Genomic DNA, 6,572 nt, shown 5'->3' with positions numbered 1-6,572 from the left:
TATCTGGGTTGAACTCCATCTGCCTCTTTTCAGCCCAGTTTTGTTTCATATCGATGTCCCGTTTAAACCTTGACGATCTTCCACACTATCCACAACTTCAAGCATTGTGTCATCAGCAAATTTACTCACCCATCCCTCCACTTCCTCTTTCAGATCATTTTTTAAATCAAGAAGAGAAGGGGTCCACGAACAGATCCCTGAGGCACACCACTGGTCACCGACCTCCATGCTGAATATGAACCATTTACAACTACACTTTGTCTTTTGTGGGAAAACCAGTTCTGAATCCAGAAAGCAAGGTCCTCTTGCCTCCCATGTCTCCTTACTTTCTCAATATGCCTTCCATGGTGTACCTTAAGAAACGCCTTGCTGAAATATATATACACTACATTTAATGCTCTACCTTCATCAATCTATTTATTCACATCGTCAATAAAAATCAATCAGGCTCGTAAGCCACGGCCTGCCTTTGACAAATCCATGTTGACTATTCCCAATCATATTATGCCTCTCCAAATGTTCATAAATCCTGCCTCTCAGGATCTTCTCCATCAACTTACCAACCACTGAAGAAAGACTCACTGGTCTGTAATTTCCTGAGCTATGGCTACTCCCTTTCTTGAATAAAGGAACAACATCTTCAACCGTCCAATGCTCCGGAAAATCTCCCGTCCTCACTGGTGATTGAAAGTTCATCGCCATAGGCTCAGAAGCTTCCTCCCTCGCTTCCCACAGTAGCCTAGGGTACATCTTGTTCGGTCTTGGTGACTTAACCAACTTAATGCTTTTCAAATGCTCCAACATATCGTTTTTCTTAATATTTATACGATCAAGCTTTTCAGTCTGCTGTAGGTCATCCCTACAATCGCCAAGATTATTTTCCGTAGAATACTGAAGCAAAGTATTCATTAATTACTCTGCTCTCTCCTCCGTTTCCATACACACTTCTCCAGTGTCACACTTGATTGGCCCTATTCTCTCATGTCATATCCTCTTGCTCTTCACATACTTGTAGAATGCTTTGGGGTTTTCTTAATCTTGCCCGCCAAGGTCTTCTCATGACCCATTCTGGTTCTCCTGATTTAATTCTTAAGCTCCTTCCTGCTAGCCTTATAATCTTCTATATCTTTATTATTACCTTTTTTTTTTGAAACATTTCCTAGTTTCCTTCCACCTTCCGGCAACACACATGCACAATTATTAATTAAAATCCTCTATATATCTGTACTCACGAATTTTCCCATATTACTTAGACTTCCCCATCTCATACCTTTGCTAACTTCTGATATTATTGCTGTACCTTGACGAAGCCTTTGACTAAGCTTTATTCATATAAAGTTTCCAGTTTTGTGGTGGCACATCTGTAGATTCCATTTACACCCACTACCATCCCCTGCTCCCAGCCCCACAACTTGCTCCGTCTTCCTGTTCCCTCCAAGGGTTGTTGTTGTTGTTTTTTTTTCCTGTAACCTTCAGTTTTTTGTTTTTACTGTTTACTCCAAATGAGTTTTATTTCGCCTCCTCTAATATATATCGCAACAGGGGTGCTGACTTGTAAGGTTTTACTCTGGTCTGAAACGTAAGATCTGGCTTTACATGGTAGAAATTATTCAGCCAAACTCTTACAACCACACATACTATCTGAGCGTAATGTCGTCCCCGCAGGATATTCGTCTGGGTCGTTAACAATAAAAGCCTTCGAAGCAAGTTCTGCCACTTATGTACACATTAATTTAGGCAGATTTCTCATAACAATTTCTGTATGCACTCTTACCCTCTCCGTATATAACAGATCCTGTAAACCATGCTTCGTCGTGAATTGACAACGATCCGTCAGTAAAGATACATCAATAGGAACTTTTCATTCGCATGACTGTACATTCCTCATTTTATTTTAATTTTAAATGAGAATGAATGTTCCTTTCCTTTGTTATACTACAGTCACCGGACAATCAGAAGGTTCACCACGATAAGTTAAATTGTCAGCGAGCATTATTGCACTTCTAACTCTTTCAACTCTGACGTTACAGCCAGACTTGTCGAATTTGCCTGATAGTTGCCCCCTTCCTACCTCCAACCAGCTGAATTGGAGTATGCTCGGTTAAAATGATTACTGGATTAAGACCCACAACATAAGTAAAATGATTAACTACCCAAAACATCGCTTAAGACGTTCAGATGTTACACATCTCATTCCACTGGAGTAAGCTTTCGATTTGTAAATGTAACTGCATCCAGTCGCCCAGCTTTGGCGTAAAAAGCTAATATCGTTACACTGGTGGCAGCGAAACCCGAAAGCGGATGTCTCGGAGATACCTGGGTCTTAATAGAAGGCGGTTCTGCACGGTTAGTTTTAAGATCTACCAATGCCTTGGTCTGCAGGTTTCTATTCTCCTGGGACGCACACTTTCACGAGTTCCATGAATTGGTGTCAATGCCACCTCTGTGATCTCTGCAAGAAGCTGGTAGCTGAAGCCTGGTGAGCAAGAATAAAGCTCTGCAGAGGGAGGAATCTAAATGGAGAAGGGAATGGACCCCTAGAAGAAAGGGAAGGAGAAGGGGGCCCCGTAGGAGGTGATAAACAGATGAGAACAAGAAAGAAGTCAGAGTGCGGATCAGAGGAAAAGGGGAGTGATTTTCTTTTTGTTTGTTTGTGAAGATTTAAGCTTTTTTTCGGTGTACACATCCCTGGAAGTGACTTTACAGTGGAGTAGCAAGCCATAAAAAAAGGCATGCTGCATCTGCCAGATATCAAAGAAGCAGACACACAATGCTGGACTCAACTATAGCATTGCTATATAGTTCATGCACTGATGTCGGTGGCTAAAACGAGTTTGTTAATGATCGGGAGAAGAAATACCATTCTAATAATATGAGAAATGGCGATGGGATGTTGGCATTTGAAAGGGTATCCCATTTACTGCAATTAATTTCCTGCAATTTAACCGATTGGTATGACAGGATTGACCGTTCTGGGGCTTCTGATTCGATCTCAGAGATTTACATAACCTGGCACGTCGGGATTTAACTGAGATGGCGTCATCTGTTTGCTCACATTTTTAGAATGCAATGGTAGAAGTCGTGAACGATTGTCCCACTGGAGTTCATAAAGGATATAAATTGCATTGGCGTACAACTTCAATCAGAGAGACTGTCCTACAACTAAAACGGACCAGAGAATTGCGAGAAAAAAAATGCTTGAAGCGTATTACCATATGGAGAAAATATTTTACATCAGCATTGTCTTGATTGGCGCTCCTGGTAAGCTAATGAAAGAACACCGGAACTCCGTGAGTTAGCCGACTTTGTGCAGGTTACTCTGAGTTTGGTTTGGTTTGTAAAATGATAGGCTTCGAGATCGGCGAGGAGCTTCCAAAGCCACGTGCGGTGATATCACTTCGTTCAATCACACTGTTACCATCACTGTTTATATATTACTTTCAGTCACAGGAATCAAAGCACTGCATTAAACGTACCGTAAACCTGAAAGTCGAAGCAGCCCCTTCACTGACGCTTTCGACACTGGCGTACTCCAGCTCAGGAAAGATAAGTGATCGGAAGGCTTTACTGAGACGGTTCACGTTGTTCAGTTCATTTGACGGACACCTAATAGAGTTCACATGAAAACAGAAATGTATTCAGTGCGACAGTAATCATGTAATGAAAGTGTTTTCTTCTGAACAACTTTGTCTTCCCTCTCAAGGTCTTCTTGCTGTAAAAGGTGTCCAGTTGCTTTGGTTACACGCTTTCTCCCTCCATATTCCCCAGAACTTGAATTGTCGGTATCCAGAGATATAGGTATTTATCTCAAACTGTATCGACTCTTCCGGGGCAAAGTTTTTGTTTGTTTTCGTTGATTAAATATATCAATGGCTTTACTTCTTGAAAGTATGTATTGTAATCCATAATGCCTCTCACTTCTGTTTTTCTAGTGAGTATATTGTCGATTACAATCCTGTCACAGAGGAAGTGCGGTCTGGCCACTTGCACCACTCGCTATTTGGTGGCCATGGCAACGGCAGATCTGATGGTCGTTATCTTTGAGGTAATTTTGTCTCGGATCAGCATTTATTATTTCCCAGTGAGTGTCCTGAACATTACTCCCGTGGAGAGTGCGAGAGTTGTCTTGACCCGTGTCGCCGTAGACTGTTCTGTCGGGTTCACTGTCACTTTCACATTGGATCGCTTTGTCTCCCTTTATTGCCATAAGCTGAAAGCAAAGTATTGCACCGGGAAAACAGCGGCCGCGGTTCTGGCAGCAACTGCCGTGTTGTTCTATTTGAAAAACATTCCCTTCCACTTCCGGCTTGAACCGCGAGAAATCATTAACAACGTACCGTGGTTCAATGTTATAAAACTAAGTTACTTCACTGATCCGGGGTGGAAGGGATCTGACTGGTTTGACACGGTACTAACTTCATTGCTGCCTTTCGCAGTGATTCTGCTGTTCAACGCTCTGACAGTCAGACACATTTCAGTGACTAGTCGCGTCCGTAAGGGGCTGAGGGGTCAGAGCAAGGCGGAGAACCGCAGTGACCCGGAGATGGAGAGAAGGAGGAGGTCTGTGATCTTACTTCTCACCCTCTCCGGAAGCTTCATCACCCTGTGGCTGACAACTTTTTCACAGTTCCTCTATTATCAGATAACAGGAACAGGAGGCGAATGGAATGATTCTGAATATATATTTTATAAAGTTGGATTTTTGCTGAGATCTTTAAGCTGCTGCACAAACACATTTATTTATGTGGCGACTCAGTCCAGATTCAGGGAGCAAGTGAAAAACAACGGCAGATCAGTGTTTGTGTTCATTACGAAAACCAGCTGTTGTGCGGAGTACAGAGGCCTCTGTAATATGTTGGATTCATCTTCCATTAGCAAAAATCAGTGCTACAATCGAAAAGACTCCACGCTTGGATTTGCAATCAGCGACCAGCACCGGACTGTAGATCCAATGAAAACAACAAATTCCAAACAGCACTCATGATCTAGGCTGGTAAGTCCCCATCCGCAGTGACCGCTGTCAATGTACCTCTGCTCTGAATATGCAGAGAAGATTTCCTGTGATTTACAATACCGGGGGTTCACGGATTTTGAAATATTCCTCACTGCTACTGGTATAGGAAGCTACCGCAATTTTCGATGCAAAACTCCCGTACGTTCATGGTAGCTGTCGTTTGATTTATCCTTTTAATTCCGGTTACCTTATAAAACTAATTGTTCAAATCCCTGAGCTTTCTCTTGCTGGATGGGTCATTGCCGACCGATGATTGAGGTCCCGTCTTTCTATGGCTTGCATTGTGACGTCAGAGACTGGAGACAGACGTCAATGTCTAACAAGGATAAGTTTGATAATAAAAGGAGATACTGAATGCTGACCCACGTGGACCGGAAAGCATATCTGGAAGCAGGTGGGAGTTTCATTCAAAGAAAATTTCATTTGTTTCTGGTGCAAGGACATGGAGGTGGAAACGAGCCCAGCTGCTGAGGCCGAGTCGGGAGGCGTTACGGTCGTAGCGAGCTTGGAATTGGTGTCCAAGAGAGTCTTTAGCGGGAGTCTTGGTTTTCGTTGCGATTCCAGGAACGATGCTGGACTTAGAACTGATAGTCCTTAGAAGGATGGAACGAGTCGACCAACGAACTGGCAGCTCCTTATTGTGATCACGGGGTCTTTATCCTGCAGTTTCTGATGGGAGCAGGTGTGTGTAGTTAGTGGAACCTGGGAATGATTGGAAATTAAATGAGGAGATTGAGGCCCAATTCCTGTGGTAAATAGCAAGGTGGGGGATTGCCAGAAGGGACCATGACACATTGCAGGGAATTAGACAGATGGGCTGAAAGACCTGTTTCTGTGCTGTAGGAAAATGAATCTAAACTGAGTGTTTCACTAGCCTCCCGAATGCTCAGAGGAAACACGTTGTCAGGCCCTGGAGATTTATCCATCCAAATTCACCTCAAGAGAGCAAGCGCCTGTTCTGTAAACTGTATACATTCGGTGACTAGCCGAACATTTCTTCATTTCTATCGTCTCTATATCTGTCTCCTAAGCACATGTAGACACGGAGAAATCATTGAAGATCTCCCCCAACTCTTTTGGCACCTTGCAGAGTTGAGCACTCTAATGTTCAGAAGTTATTTGGACCAGTTATTGGGGCAGTAAGGAAACAACAGGTTTTCCATTTTATTTATCCTGACACCAAATAGTCTGTTATTGGTGGAAATGTTCTCATCCCAGTAGTTGTTTTCAAAGTTTACAATAAAGATTTTTGGAATAAAAAGCTTTATCTACGTGATACATTTACTGATTCTGGGCCTGTTCTCAAAGGAGGGATGGGGGCGCTCGGAGTGGGAACCTCAATGAAACCTACCAAATATAGGTGCCCCGTTAGAGTGGACGGGTGAAGATGCTTTCATCAGTCGTGGTGTCTAGGAACTGAGAGCCAAACCTCACAATCTATTCAGCTGTATCGAAAAACCTTGTCCTCCATCATTCTATGCAGGAGCTGGGGCCAAACTTAATTACATTGAGAAATTTAGTTTTACGTTATTCGAAGGTATAGAAATTTGATAGAAAT

Source organism: Mobula hypostoma, unplaced genomic scaffold (assembly GCF_963921235.1).
Source record: "Mobula hypostoma unplaced genomic scaffold, sMobHyp1.1 scaffold_36, whole genome shotgun sequence".
NCBI lineage: Eukaryota > Metazoa > Chordata > Chondrichthyes > Myliobatiformes > Myliobatidae > Mobula > Mobula hypostoma.
The sequence above is the reverse complement of the archived record's forward strand: the minus strand, read 5'-3'. Positions refer to the sequence as shown.